Below are 16,482 nucleotides of genomic sequence, written 5' to 3' on the forward strand. Positions count from 1 at the left end.
ATCTAGTGCATAGTGTCTTGTTGCTGAGAGAGGTCAAAAATAAGGGAAAACACTATGAACACACTCCCCACTGTATAGTCTCCAAGTGTCCTGTGCTCAGCAGCTCATGGGTTACTTGAGTGAGATATAGTATTTTTGTGTTTAACAGCTGTTGATAGATTTTGCTTCCTTCAGGTTTCTTATGACATCCTCAACATTATCAGTTACCTCCTGAACTTCTTACTCAGCTCTTTCGATTGAACATAGTTTTCAAATCCAGGGTAGGTTTGCCAGAGACATCCAGAAATTGCTCCCTGAAGCCACCTTCATGACATCAAGCAGGTTCTATCTTGGAAACAATTGATATTTGTTGCCTCTTAATTCTGTGGATATTTGAAATACTAAGATTATGTGTAATGGAAAGCAAACCATAAATCTGTGGAGGTGTGTGCATTTGCAGAGTGTTGGTTTCTGACAGACATCCTGGCCAAGTGACAGGACATCTGGAATGATAGCACAGTCTTCCTAAAGCAAAGGCTCATTGCTGCCATATTTTACCTCTCTTTTGGATGTTACTGTTGTCTCATCATCACCCTCTGCAAGCTGATGGAGTTCTCTTCTTGTCCCTACCACAGCTGTAGCCATTGCTTTCTTCTCCATTTCAGGTATGTAGAGATGTTGCCAGTGCCTTGCAGGCTAAGTAGTTTTGAAGGCAGAAGCATTGCTCCTGTGCCTCTCAGCACACACAGAAATACTGTGAGGTGAGAAGGGGTGTATGTGCAGTGAACACTCCCTAGATGATCTATCTATTGATTATACCAATGGTTTACATTGAGATCTCTCAGAAGAAAAGAATGAAACAGGAACTAGTCACAGCTCTGGAATAAACAGGAAGTCTGCTCTCCTGTTGAGGACAGCAGAGTTCCTCAGTGTTGTATATGAAGATCTGAAGAAAATTTTTATTAACTTGTGTAATTAATGCTTCAAGCCTAATTACAACAGATTATTTTTACACTCTATCATTTAACTTAAATTCTTAGAAATTCCAGTTGAGAAGTGCAGACACTTTGCAGTTCTGCAAATGAGTAAATAATTGAGCCAGGATTGTTAAGGGAAAGTTGCTTAATTAAGCCTCATTAATACAGACAGATTTGTTTTTAAAAAACTTTTCTGCTGCTGAAAACAATCTTCATTTATTGCTCATTCCTGAATGTTTAGAACAGATTTAGAGTTTTAAATGCTTGTCAATAAGTATTAATCACAGTGGGTATGGAAAGTTTGGGGTTTTTTTCCCTGCATCTGTGAAATTTCTTTTGAAAGTAGTAGAATGTCCTTATGCAAGTTACTGGTAGAGGAAATAACTGTAACTGTAAGCAGATGTGGCTTAAGAGTAAGATAACCTACCGAGTAGCTATAGACTTCTTTTAACCTTGATAAAAGAACTCATGAAATGTCATTTTTTTACGTATTTCACTGCAGATGATGCTTACGGCATAAGTTGTTCAGCTTAATATTTGCAACATGGATTCAGAAATTGAATTGACCTCCAGTATCCATTTGGATGTAGAGCCCACCTGTCTCTGTGTATGGGAATGGTAAGAATGTGCAAATTGATAAGCTCCATCCATTTTTTAGAGATAAACTCCTCAAATATGAGTTTACAATGTGGAAATCATGCCTGCCAATATCCTTCATGTATAGCACAGGCTGTGTGGGAGGATTAAGTGTGCATCCTCTTGGGTTTCAAAGATGCTTCACAGAAGGCAGAATTCCTTGCTGCTAGTCCAAACCTGTACAAAATCCCCCTCTTTGAGCCCTGTCCTGCATTTGAGATCCTGGAAATGTTCCCCCCGATGTAAGCCTGAATTGGATAAAGTATTCAATCCACCTTAACATCACATCTTTATTTCTTCAACATACACACCTTTGTTTGCTTCAAAGCCTCCAGAGACTGGGCACCACACTGAAGTGGGGAAACAGTGCTGCAGATCAATACAATTACCCAATGCACAGTCTAAACTGGTGCCATATTTGTGTAATTCAGAAGAAAGAGCAAGTTTGCCTTGTACATACAATGCTTTAATTGCAGTAATGGAAACAGGAAGCATAAGGGGAAGGGTGTCTGTAGGCTGAAGTTTGGTCCCTCCCCTGCAGTGGAGCTGAATTCAGCCAGTAATCATGTGCCTCTCAACAACTGGCATAAAATGCCTCTTAGCAGAGGTCAGCACTTAGGAGGCTGCTCCTAACACACATGGAAACTCACTTGAAGGTAGAATGAGGCAACAGTTACCATGAATTCTCTCTTAGGAGACTGCCACAGATGAGTGGTTTGGGTCACTTAAGGAATCACTGCCAAAAGTAATAGCAGCAGTGGGTTTCATCTGAGTTTGTGAAGGTGCATATTGACAAAGTCCTATGGCAAGCTTCATTCTGTGACTCACTACACAGACAAAGCACACAGAACAAACTTGGATTAGAACCAAATTTTAAATTATTTACATGGAGAATAAGGATGGAAAAGGATAAAGATGTAAAAGGTAAGGGATATAATCCCAATGAGTCATGAGGTTCTAAGAGGACCCCCTTGCTTTCTAAATTTCTATTGGAGCATTGGTGCATCTGAGTCCAATCTTAGTCCCAGGCTTGGTCAATGCTTTATGTCTAAAGGAATTCATAGGGAAATGCAAGGAGTAGGGCAGACCCTCTGTCTCCAAATGTTTTTGAGCCTTTTTAAGCAATTTCAGACCATGCTGCCAGCAGCAAGGAGGTGAATTGCTGCCTTTCTTCCACACTGCTTCAGGGGGATGTTGGTTTTTGACGTTTTCAAGTGAGAATTCAGTAAAGCACATTAACCTCACTAATCACAGTGTGAAGAAAAACCCTGTTAGAGAATCCAGGCTTTATCTTTGCCTCTTGCTTTTTGAGACACTGAAAGGAGGAGAAAAAAAGACATCATATGTGTCTGAGTGATAGTACTGATACTCAGAAATTGTAACTGGACTAGGGAAAAAAAACCTTTACCATAGGTGCCAGGGATGGAAGTCTGAATATGAAAGGGGAACTTGAAAGGCAAACTGTCTGACTTGTTTTGCTTGAGGGCTCTGCTGTTCTGATCCTGTTTTCTCTTTTTGGATCAAATTTTTATCAAGTTGTTTTTATTTCACTACTATTTTACACTATTGCAAAAGGAAAATATATTATTAAATCTAGTGGGTTTGTGTTTGTACTTGGATAAATAACTCTTTAGCAAGCTATTTATTAGTTATTTCTACTGCACAGCATCAAGGGATAAAAAAGGCTCCCAGTATAGATGTGCCTACACAAAGATTATATTCCTAAGGGGGCACTAAAAAATGAACACCAGCCTACAATGCCATGTTCACAGTCTGGAATATGGTATTTGAAGTTCATACACATACGGATAGTAGCAGCCTTATCAGAAACCATCAGTTTAGCATACATTTCAAAACTTGCAGTACTGACAGCTCCTGCAGCTCTGATGAGTCGGCTGCACAAAGGTGAAAGATTTGTGATCTTCCTGTCAGCAAAAGCATATGTAAACCTGATAGAGAAGGTAATGAAAATATTCATGGAAGTTTTGACCCTCACTGCTATTTTTTGTGCTGACCCTTCATTTTTAAATGGATATAGTAAACATATGAATCATCATTTTGTGGTGGCAAGTGTAAGATTCAGCTTCCAGGCTGAAGTGCATAGTTTATTAGTTATTTACGACAATGTTCTTTCAGAGCGAGGGTAGATGCATTTGTGCATTTCATTGCATGGATTATGTTGTTGTCTTTAAACCAAGGATTTGGGAAGGGGAGGTTTTGAATACTTTCTTACAGGCTGATAAAACACAGGAAGCCACAAGAGTGTTCTCAATTGCTGCAACGATTCTCTTGCAGTTGCCTGATATTCCCTTGCCACTTACCTTTGCAAAAGATACTGGACATAGTCAAAGTATGGTTTCTGATCCTGGCCAAAATCAATGGAATAAATGGCTCTCTTCTGTCATTGATTATGTGCAGTTAAAAAAACATTGCTGGGCCTTGGCACAGATTAAAACCCAATACACTTTTATGGACTGCTTAATTTTGATTTTTGGAGCATTTTATTTCTATCGTTGAAGTCTGTTGCCCTGTTGACCAATAATGCCATTTACTGTGAGACACACGTCAGAACCACAGCTGAATAAATGCAACTTCCACACTATGAAAGCAGAATTAAATGTGGACTTCCTCATATATAACAAGACTGCATGACAGCTAGTTCTGACTTGTAGAGCATCACAGACAGTATAAATACCTGTTACAGCTGCTGGGAGTTATTTGCATAGCATATTGAGGGCAGAGAACAATGGCCACAAATTTTCCATATCATCAATTCCCCTTTATTTTTCTTGCTTCAAAGCAACATGCCTTGCTTTTCTCCTGAAACACACCTGTAGGTAGAGGCCAATATTATAATAAAATGGGAGACAACTGGATCTTTTTACCTACCTGAGCTAAACAAGTATGATTTGACATTTCAGTTGGATACACGCAAAGTGACATATATATCGTAACCACCCAGTTACTGCACTGCCTTTGTCAGAAAAATCCTGATAGCACTCCTCTTGAACAGCAGTAGTCACACCTTTTTTCTAAGTGGCCATCTGATGAGTTCAGCAGTTAGTTCTGGATATAGCCAGAACTCTGGCAATAAGTTTTGGAAGCATTTTCCTAATCAGTTTTTGTGTACAGTGTAGACATGAGCTCAAACAGCCTGTGGTAGCAGTTCGTGTGCACACAGTCTGTTGTGGCTGCTCAGTAGTGAGGAGGGCATGGCAGAGGGTGCCTGTTCTGGTGACTTCAGTAACCATGAAAGGATGTCTCGTCACCTCCTTGGACTCATGTGGTGTCTACTGCTGCTGTTTTTCCGCACATCTCCATGATGCTGAAAGAATTTCTGTGTATATTTTTACTAGTTCTATGGCAGTTGGATATCCAGCTTTTGTCAGTCAATGGTATTTGCAGATTCAGTGACTCTCCTTTTCTGAAATCACATTTAGTAAAGGAGAAGCACTGTCAGAATAGATGATTATAGCTCTGAATTACTTGAAAAAGGGAATGTAGAGGGAATGGAAGATGACAAAAATGGAAGCCATCTGAAAAGAAACAGTCTTACCAAAGGAGAATTAAGAAGCAGACTTTCAAATAATGGAAGTAGCAGTAACTTGAGATAGAATTAAATAGGAAATAGAAAGACTATGTTGGAAATACTGCTGAGACTGGTTGAGCTTTGTGCATGAGGTATTTTCTGGCATTATTTGTCCTTATTGGGATAACAGGAGGCGGCAGACTGTTGAAAGAGGCAGAGGAGCAGTCACAGCACAGGGAACCCAAAGGCTGGTGGGGTGGAACTGAGCTGAAAAAAAAACCAACCTGCCAAAAACCACGGAGACTTTAGCAACTACATCTGCTCTTTGGCTACTGGATGTGTCTAGAGGCCTGGTGGCAGAATGTACTTCAGAAAGCCACGGTGCCAAGCTGAGTGCAAACATCACTTCCTTAAACATATTTTTTCTTCTTATACCCCCACAAAGGAATACAACTCCAATCAATGAAATCGAATTGCAGATTTGGAAAGCAAAAAAGGGAGAAAGAAGCTGATGAAATTTCTGGGGTTTTTAACATTTGAGGGAAATCTGTTGTCCTGGGAAGGTGGAGGAGCACTACATACTACTACATTTTGTTTTAGCAGCCAGAGCATGGCCATATTCTCAGAAGCCACAGTTCATGCTCTGGGGAAAAAATGCAAGGTATCATTTACATGCCAGCTGTACTATGATGTTTGTCACTCTTCTCAATACAGAACCATTGCCTTTTTTTATTTTCTATCACTTTTCTAAACTGATACAGAATAGGATTGTATGGAGGGGGAGTCAGATGAAAAGATGGTAAGGTAAAACTTTCATTTTTGTTAGAAGAGAGCATCTTCTTAGTTTCAGCAAGAAATCTCCATTTGCAGTTTTCCAGGAGGCTGTTTCTTTAAAAAGATGTTTTCAAGATTGATTGGTATCAGGTGTTCACTGCCATGTGCTGCAGGTGTTACCATGGTGACCACTCCACTCCTTTAGGTAGGATGTCAGAAGCTATAATTGTGCTTTAAAAATCCTGTGCACAGTATGATAGCCTGCACAGAAATAAGCTGTAGCCTTGCTCGGGTCTGTCTCTGAATGTGCTGATTTGTGACTGCAAGCCACAGAAGATTGTATAATGATGTTTGGGGGAGATTTCTTTCCTCTCTCCCTTTCCATGTGACAAACAGGCACAATGGATTTTACAACATAATGGGAAAGACTAAATCCTTTTAGCTATACTTCTGCCCTGGCCCTATTTGAGTCTGTGGCTCTTTCTGATCTCAGGCCAGCAGATGAAGCTGGTTGGAGCTCTGCTGTGTCTATGTGGCTCTGCTTGTGTCTGCCTTGTGCTTGGGCGCGTGAAAAAATGTGTTTCACTGACACGCTGGCATCTGTGTGGCTGTACTGCGGACAGTGGCAAGCCTGAAGTGCCTTCTCCAAATCTCTGACCAGGGATTAAAATTGCATTACCCTTCGAAATGCTGCTTGCTGACCCTTGTATTTCATGGGTCCTAATGCTGCAACCACACATTTAACAGTGCAGCTGGCAGTAATGCTACACTTGTTCTTTTGCTTCTGCAGGGTTAGGGACACAGGTGTCCCTCTTTCCATACACTGCTTATGTCCGTGCAAAGGTAGTTGGCCATTTTGTCTGCCGCAGTCTGTAGATGCCTGGGTTTCTGCTTCAAGCCAAGGAAGTTGTAGTTGACATGAAAAAGTAGTAAGAGCACAAAGCTTATTTGTTACCTTGAATTTTTCATCAGTAAGATGGAAGGCAAAGAGAAAAGTTGGTAAGGAGTGAGGAAACTGTAAGATGGGTTGAAGGTCAAGAGGCAAAGGCTGAAAGAGCAGTAAAGTTAGAGGCTATTGTGCATCCTGCCCCAATTCCTCTATATCCCAGCTACCGCTTCTTAGCAGCAGCCAAAAGCCCCAGGCTCAGGCTCCTATGGATGCCCTTAGGCAGCATGGTATCCTGGGAACCCTGTTTTTGGTAACTTGCTGTATCTTTGCTCTGTTGGTCTCCTCAGAGGGCCTGCATTCAAAGACCACAGCGGCAAAACAGCCCTACAAGAACAATCCAGTGTGTTATAGGAGATCAAATGGCAGGGAAAAGTCTTACTGTTAGAAAAGAAAATTTCCCCAAGGAAATAAATTTTTCTGATGAAGTCTTTCACATTTCTGTAATTTTAATAGGGCTCGATCCTTTAAGTTGCTAAATAGCTTTACCTCTCCCCAGCAGAGACAGAAAATTGTAGATGTCAGCAGTGCTCAGTACTCTGCAGAGTAGAGAACAGAAAGTTGAACATTTGGACCTTCTGTGCCCTGGTAGTCTCTCTTGAGCCTCCAACTGCTATTTTGAAAGATGAAATTAGAAAATAAGATGAAATACGTATTTATGGCCCCAGTTGTACAGAGTGCTTAAGAATTTGTTTTTAAGGATGCAGCTATGAAAACTGGACACGCGATCGAGTGCTCCTGTGTACTGGAGCTATGTAGTACAATGGTGTGTAGTGCTACAACTTGGATTTCAAATGACATTTGATTGTGTAGTGTGCTTCAGTTTATTGATTTGACATTATCCTCTATTGTATTTGAGTTGTCTTTTGCTAGGTAATAAGTGGGCTCTAATAAAACAAATAAATGGAACACCTACAGATCGTTGAAGGTGAGTGTAGTTAGAAGTCCTTCAGGTCAACTTTGTCATGTCCCCACTGTATTAAGTATGTGCCCTGCAGCTGTGCTGGACATCTTTTAGAAGCCACAGCTACTCCATGGTTCAAATTCTTAAACTGAAATTTCCCATTGGCTTTTAATTAGATCTATAAATGAATGTGCAATCAGTGAGCTGTAAGAAAAATTTCCAAATATAGAAACAACTAAACCAGACCCTAATGCAGTCATCGAGGAGTTCAAAAAATTAAATATCAAAAGCAAATAAAGAACAAAAGAAGCCAGACTTTGTATAGTGTAGAGCATAAACACTGATACAAAGACTGACTGAAATCTGAAGGGATGGTAAACAAGAGCATCTGTCCTTTCAAACACCACATTTTTTAATAAATAACAAGCATTATAATGGGTTGCTTTGCATCTAACTGTATAAATAAGACTGGAAAATGCCAGCCAAAGCTACTACAGACAGCAGAATCAAACACTGAATTGTTTGGCGTAAAAGTGAGAGCTTCCGTGGCTGGTTTCTTACTGGAGAAAAGTGACACGGAAAGTGATGTAACTTACTAATTATTGACTCGTTCTTTGTGGTTTTACTTCTGTTTTCCTGATTCCTTCCTTTTTTGTGGGGAACGGCTTCCCCTTGTGCTTTTGCTGTGTTCCTCTAAGCAACAGAAACACACAACAGAAAACCATCTGGAAACCAGACTCGGTGCCAGCCCTATTCAGAATAAAAAAGCTGATTTTTGATGCCTGATTTGGAGTACCACATGCTCTGTTCTATATGTCTCACAGCCGAACTGGAAATCTGTCACCATGCCCAGTTTCCAAAACATGGAGGCTCTTAGAATACAGATTCCTGCTGTATCAGTGGATAGTTCCCCATCTTTTGCACACCTGTCGGGGTGAGCAGCTCAGCCTAAATACTCTTGGTAACTGTAACCACCTTACTCTGCTCTGTGCATTGCCCACAGCAAGCTAAACTACTCACCAAGGAAGGCATAACAACACCCTGGGCAGCACTCATTAGACCATTAATGGAAGATTGTCCAATTTTGCTTCTGCCTTACCAAAAGGATGTTGATAAACTGGAGCAGGAGTTGGTCAGGAAGGAACACTTGAGGAGACAATGAGGGACTGGGACTTGTTCAGCTTGGAGAACACTCAGGGGGACCTATGAATGGCCTTCCCTTATGTTGCTGAGAAGGTGGAGCCAGGCTCTTCACAGAGTTGCACAGCAGGATAGCAAGAGACTATGGTTATGAGAGACTATGGTTATGAACTAGAACAGGACAGATTCAGACATGAGGTAAGGAAGAACCTTTTCTTCATGATGACAGTGAAATCCTGGTGCAGAGAGGTTGTAGAGTTTCTATCCTTGAAAATATTCATTAGCTGAAAGAACAAATCCCTGAGAAGTGTGATCTGAATTAGCTATTGACTCTGCTTTGAGTAGGAGGCTGGAGTAGATGACCTCCTGACGTCATTTCCAACCTGAATTATTCTATGACTTTCCAACACTGAGTTTTCAGCCTTGATTTGTCCTCTGCTTCTGGCTCTGTCACAGTCACCTCCTCCTGTCCCACTCTCAGAGACCTACAAGCAATGCAGGTAACACTGCTGTTCTCCACCAAGTGAACCTTGATGTGATGAAAAGTGGGCTGGTTTTGGGATGTGGACAAACTCCCATTTTGACAAAACCCTACCTTGTCTTCAGAAGAGAGTTGCTTAGCCAGGACTTTTAGGCAGCTGTCTCAGCAAGAAAACGTTTGCTTTCTTTTCATGCTGCCATATATTTTATTTAGAATGATTCTTTGTTGTCTTTCACACTGCTGCTCATCTGGAAGCTGGTATTTGACTTTTCAAAATGGTGGCTGGCAAGAAGCCATAGCAGTAATTAGCAGGAAGGCAGAACAGAATTCCAACACTTAGCTGAGGTATTTTAGTATCACAAAAATGAAGGGTTTTTCTGCTTTAGCAAATGAAGAAATAATACTGTCTAGTGTTCCAGCCTCAAGCAAGTTCAAAGAACTTGTATTCAGGGTCCAAAATAAAGTGGAGCAATTTCTGGGAGCGGGAGCAGGAAATGAGCCAAAGACAGTGGATACATGTTTATTTAGGCAAAAGACAGATGGAAAAAAAAGAATTAAAACACATACAGCAAAACCAGGTGTCATTGGCGAGAGACTGAGTGACTTCTTGCCTGAGAAGAGTGTAAAACATGTTTCACACCCAGTCAACACCTTGACTGATTCTGTCCCAGAGTTCAAACCTATGCCAGTCTGTCTCTGTGGCCTTGTAAATCTGCTTGGGGAAGAAGATGGTTATGACCAATGCAGAAGTTTAAGTTACTGATTTCTACCTGACTGCGTCATCCATTTACTCCCATCTGAACAGGAGAACTTCTGTTCTATTAACTTGTTTTCACCATGAAAAAGTTGATTGTTCTTTTTTTTTTCAGGATACAGACATTTCAGTCTATTCTTAAATTTATCGGTATTGATATTCTGAAGCAAGCATCAGTGGATTGTGGCCTCTGAGAAGCCACCAAAGTCTGCTTCCTCACAGACATTTCTTCATGTCTCATGCACTCCATCTGTTCAGAAAGCATTCAGCAAAGTCAAGCAGGATTCCTTGCTTTGATTTAAATAGGTTTTTTTTTTAGTTGTCCCAGAAGCAGTGACCCTAATTCATTTTTATATGCAGAACTTTTTTTTAGAAGACTAAACAGAATAAAGTTGAACTACTTTGTACTCTTACTAATTATATTTCTTGTTCCCTTCTCCTTCTCAGCTGATGTTGAGAAGAGCTCAGAAAGCTCATGCTTTTCTTCAGCAGCAGAGTCGGGATTCATACAGAATGGGCAGATACAAAAGACATCATCTTAAATGTGCCTAGAAGTAGTCTGAAATAATGACTTAATAATAAATCTGAAATAATGCTAGGAAAGTTCTAGAATTTATTTTCTTTCCTAAAATTGAAGGGGCTCTGAGGTCAAATTTCTAATGGGGATTAATGATGTATATATTTTCTAAAATTGTGTTAAAAGATATAACAAGAACACTTCTTTTTTGGCCACTGTCGAATGTTTGGTATTGCATTTTTTTCCCTAAAAATGTTACTTTGAAGAGGGAACTTGCTAGATTGGCTTACAATAAGGAGAGCAAAGAGTCTCTCCCAGGAAACACAGGGCCTTGGGTTGACACAGGAGCAGAATGATAAGTCTGCCTATCGAAAGTCACTTCATTTCATCCACCTTGAGAACTGGTCATCACTATTTTCTTAGCAGTTGCAGAATTCACTAACTTCAAATTCAGTGATTAACTTGGGATGTGCCTGAGACCTTCTCTCCAAAAAATCCATGTGAGCAAGGCTTTTCAGAACCTGGGTAAATCAGCTTTCTATTTGGTGAGGGCAATAAAACAAGGGGCATTTTGTGATGTATGATGAAGATGAAGTACGCATTGGCATCAGTTCAGGCCTCACTACGTGATGATCCAGCTCTTGAACTTGGTGCAGCTTGTCGGTGTTTGGGGACTGAGGTGACAGTAGGAGACACACAGTAAACACAAAAAACTGGTGCCCAGAGGGTCCAAAATAATTACATAAATAACTTCTGCTTGTTTTGGACATGTTAGTGGTCTCCTTAGCTCTAGAACTGTGTGTGTCTAACAGTTCACACTGACCTCCTTTAGCATTTTCAGAATTCTAAGTCCAGTATTCCTCACAAACTTATGGCATGCACTTGAACTTCACCAAAGGCTGGCAAGAGGTACAGGGTTTTTTTTCCTGAGTATAGTTGTATTAAACCTGTCTAGTAACTCTTTCCAGTGTAAATAATCCCTGTCTGAGTTTGGTACATGCAAATAATACAAACAATTGAAAACTGACTCTTCAACTTTCTTTTAATGCTGTGACTTTCTTTATAGGTGTAGTAACTCCTCATTGGCAGGGATAAATTCTAATAAACATTCCCCCAGGGAGATCAGAAAAATCAAACTATTAGTTGTGGTGAGTTAACATAGCATGTAAAAAGAGAGGCAATTACAACTGTCCTGTCACCAGATCAGCAGGTCTGTGTTGTGATTGATCTCATTCACTTCCAATTGCAAGAGGCATGTAAATGTCCTAAGATGTTTTGCCACTCTTGTCCCCAAGAGAACAGTGTCTTGTTGGGCTCTTTTTTAGTGCTTTATCAGTATTTTGGTAATGTAATGTTGGCAATACAAGGAAAATATTCTTTCAGAGGAACGCTCAGCAGTTCCTTGCAGCATAATCAATGTTATTAGTGTCAAGTCTTACTTAAATAAACATATGGTGTTTTGGTTTGATTTTGTTTGGGTTTTGCTCATGTTTGGTTTAACCCTTTCTAAAAGCTCTGTGCTTCTGACAGTTTTTAGCTTCCAGATTTAGCTGGGAGCTAATTGTAGGAAAGGACAGGTAAGAATTCATGGCTTATGGGGAGAAAACAAGCACAGTCATTACAGTACACAGCTGGAAATGTGGAAGCTATGAATGTTGGTCTGGTTCCAAGGCCTCTTCTAGTATAAGAAATAGTCACTGTATAAATTACAGAAGCAGGTTTCTTTAGGTTACAAGATTAATATTTTTCCTTTGTATTTCAAGTGGTGGCCTGACAAATGCCAGTCCTGACCCCCAGCTTTTGTGACACAGTTGTTTTTTTCCCGCAGTGAAAACATTGCCTTAGAGGTTAAAGCGTAAAGACTAGGGCAAAGCTTGAGTTGACATCAAAAGAGCAGAATTTCAGTTACAATACTTCTGCACAGTAGAAAGTGCTATTGCTCAACTTAATTTCTTCCCTGGGGATCAAAGCATTCACCTAGGAGACAGTAGCTCTCTGCAGTTTTTCTTCAAATCACAAGATATTCCTCTGGGCATGTTTTCAAAAGGAAGAATCACCATGCCTGGTGATTTGAAGGAGTCATTGCACATGTGATGATTTCTTTATCAGCTGAAGTGAGCAGGGAGTACATGCAGGTGCTGCCTGGCAACCCAGAGCAGGACAAAGTCTGTGATGGGTGGGATCCCTAGGCAGGCCCTTCTCCCAGGTGTTACCTGTTGGTTAGTTCCAGGTGGCTGTTCTTTCATATATGAAATTTGTAGGTTGAAGTAATTTTCTGAAGCATCCAACTTGGGAGAAGAAATTTTGGCATCTAGTTCTGCAGTTGGCTTCTCTGTACTTTGCAGATCTGTTACCTCAAGCAAAGGTGTCATGCCACCTGTCATACATAGACATGTTCCTGGCTGAAGAATAAAGAAAATCCAGTCCCAGATGCTGTGAAGAATTGTGGTGTGTGAAACAAGAAAAGAGGCAGTAAGAGTTCCAGGGACAGTAGTGGGCCTTCATCACGACAGTCCACAAAAAGTTTTACTTTGCAAGTGTGTACTTGCACTGGGCTTAACTCCACCGCTATTGACTTTAGAGAAAAGTGTGGGTTTGTCAGTTGTAGGATGACCTCAGTTTCAGATCCAGTGAAATTCTGAGAACTTCTTTTCATCGCTAGTCATCTCACCTTAATGGCTATGGCAAGAGCATTCAGAGAGACAAGAAATTGGATAACATATCTCCTCAGACGTCTGTGTAGGGATGTCCATACCTAATAATACAAAATAAATGCATGTTACAAATAACCTGAAATGCTTTTATATGTGTTTCATTAACCTAAGAACATTCTGGACATCAATCCAATAATATATTTCATGGTCTAATTTTGATTTCTTTAAAAATTTCATAGAAGATAGCTTGGTTGGTCTATTAAAAGACTTAACGGAGCTTCTCCAATGCACTAAATTCAAGTTCAGAATACTTCATTCGTATGTTAACAAATTAATAAATAGAACTTCTTTTTGTAGAAAAAGTCAGCAAGTAAGAGTCTCAGAAGTATTATCTGAAAAATAAATTTCTTGAAACGCAAAAGTGACTTAATAAATTATGACATGCCAGGGTGGACTTTACACAACCTAAGTATGTTATTTAGGAGACTCTGAATGCTCTCATTGCTGCTAGACCAACAAAGTTTATCCAAGTTTACAGCAAATAACCTGTCCTTGCATATGTAATGGACAAACTTTATTTAAAGCATCCTGCTGCATATTAGGAAGCTCTTAGATCATTAGTTTATGTGGCGCCAAGCCACTTACCAAACTCCTAAGTGTGAAAGTTTGATTTCTAAGTCACAGTTTTGGAAGCTGCAGTAACTGTTCAGAAAAATCTATCCTTTAGCTGATAGAAACCCTGAAGAGCTGCAGCGATGTGTAATATATATGCTTTTGTTCTTCAAAACAGAGTAGAGAAAACCCATCAACAGATGTTTTGTATGTTCATGTTGTTTTCTTCCTCTCCTCAGCACTTAGGTACCTATAAAGCAGCTAAAATCAATACACAAAATGTCAGGTTTGAAAGGGCATGTGTGCAAAGAAAGCATTCTGGGCTAAGGATGTGGTTCAAAGCACTGACTGTACTAACAATTTGTTCAGTAATGTAGTAAAAGCGTGGGCTTTGGTCTTCAGGTGAGCAACAGATTTGGAACAAGACAGCATTTTAACTTGTGATAACATTCACAAATTGATGCTTCCCTGCTGATACCAGGCATGATTTACTGAAGGGAGGAGGAATAGAAGGGAAGACAACAGCTTGGGATAAGGGCTAATGGTGCTGTTGCCATTGCATTACCCCAGCTGAGCTGTCTATGAGCATCAGCATGGTACCAACCACACACCTCCTTTCTGCAACTGATAACATTTTCTGTCTCTCTGTATTCACACTACTCTCTTCAGATCCTGGTTCTTAATTAGAAATCCATTCTTGCTTTGCCTTGCCAACTATACTAAAATAAATGAAGTACATTTTGTAACCAGTGGCCAAGGACAGGTGCATCGCTGAGTTTTCTTCTGGATGGTGTTAATTGAGCAAAACCAATAAAATAGGCATAACCGACATGCACAAGAAGAAAACTAATTTTACAGAGTGCTTAAAGCCTCAGGCAAGATTGTGGTTTTCCTGTAAATTTATGCTGTCTTTATTGTATCGGCTACTGTAGCAGAAATGTTGAGGTGGAAGCTGAAACGTGGTACAACTTATTTTGAAGTATTTTGAAATCCAGTCACCTCTCTGTGATGAACCTGTATCTACTTCATATTCTAATAACTTTCTGGAGCAGCATTTTTATGACTAGTACCTGTGAAACAGGCAGGAGTTCTCTGAGCCCTTCACAAAGTTTGTACTGTGTTTCATGAAGTGATTTCATTATTTCTCAGCACAAAAGGGTACTGAAAAGAATGTTCATCCAAGAGAGAATATGGGGAAGAAAAGGTTATACTTGCCAAGCACTGAATTGTTGAATAAATTGGTGTAGACTTTAACGTGTTTTCATATTGTGCCCAAATTAATACATAAGTTGCCCCAGTGCACATCTAGAAAAACATAACTCTTGTGGGATTGCTTTAGATTTACAGCAGCTGAGTTTTATTCAGCTTGGATCTTCTGTGTTGGAAGAAATGTTTTCAGTGGTAAATAAACCTGCACCTCCCCCTCAGCCCCCCACTTGTGGGTGACTGACCATTGAAAAATGTCAGATAGAGGCAACCTTGATTTGGTACAGAACATTGAATCGTTTCCTCAACCAAGAAGTTAATTTTTCTTGATTGTTTCTTTCCTTTTTTTGCCCTGCTGACGTACGCAGCACAAAAGATGTGTGTGGCTTCAAATTGCTGCAGCCTTTCTGATTTTTACAAGCAGGGAGGTTTTTCCAGTGGCAATTTGCTTCTCTGGTAGTTATGTGATGGCAGGTTATTGCGGAAGGTATCTTTTCAGCTTTATACCGGCTAGCGCTTGTATTTCAATGCCTTAGAAAGCCTCGAGCAGCCTTGAGAGGTAGCACGGGCAATCTAGCACTTTAGTAGCTCTAAAATCGGTACCTGAATCAGCTGCAGAGCAAATACCATCAGCAGAAGCAAAGAGGGAGAAATATAGCTCCCTGCTCGCTCAATTCCCTGCAGTTAGAAGCCTTCAAATGAGACAGACGACCAGAGATGTTCACAGGAAAGTAGCTGAGCTGAGAGAGAGCCTTTGCTTTCCCTCGACGATCTTTTATTAGGAGAAGGGGAAAGGGGAGGACTGGGGGCGGACCCGGGGCGAGCGGCCAATCAGACACTGCTGAAGAGTCTGAGTTACATTTGGCTTTGCCCGCGCTTGGAACAAAGGAGCTATGAGCACATGTCTTTGGGAGGGGGGAGGGGAAGCTCAAAACAGGCAGCAACAATTCCCTATTTTTTTTTTCTTTAAAGCTGGGTTGTAACTCTTAGTAACTTAAAAGTGCATAGAACAGTAACAAAACAACAGTGCAAAATATAATTGTAATCTATCGTCCCTACAACTCGACAGTACCTAGATGCCTTTAAACTAGTTCCCCAGTCAAAACTCAGGGGTTTAGTCAGGACATCTATGGTATGGAGTATCAGGACAAAGATTTACAAAATACAGTGCAAAAACCTGAGTGCAAAACAGTGCAACTTAACTTAAGGGATTGACATAAAGATCTGCAGTAGGGGGTTTACATGAAGGTGCAAAATCAGGATTCTTTTTACGGCGTCTCTTCCAGGAGGCAGTTTTAACCTCCTTAACTTTTGAGGAAGTGACATAAGGTTTTACCCACTTGCCTGGGATCCATCTCAGTCCTTGAGGGGTA

At 40.4% G+C, this 16,482-nt stretch overlaps 1 protein-coding gene across 6 annotated transcripts in view; it reads left to right on the forward strand.

Moving 5' to 3' along the window:
* The window catches only part of PKIB (cAMP-dependent protein kinase inhibitor beta), an 80,078-nt gene that overhangs the window by 16,763 nt on the left and 46,833 nt on the right, over positions 1 to 16,482 (forward strand). Inside the window, exon 1 of one of the 6 annotated variants that reach the window (XM_032101592.1) lies at positions 1,470 to 1,574. The exons of the other annotated variants lie outside the window; for them this stretch is intronic. The gene's annotated coding sequence lies outside the window, so the exon portion shown is untranslated. Of the gene's footprint in view, positions 1 to 1,469; positions 1,575 to 16,482 lie in introns of those variants that run through there. 6 annotated transcript variants of the gene reach the window in all.

Source organism: Corvus moneduloides, chromosome 3, assembly GCF_009650955.1.
Source record: "Corvus moneduloides isolate bCorMon1 chromosome 3, bCorMon1.pri, whole genome shotgun sequence".
Classification (NCBI taxonomy): Eukaryota; Metazoa; Chordata; class Aves; order Passeriformes; family Corvidae; genus Corvus; species Corvus moneduloides.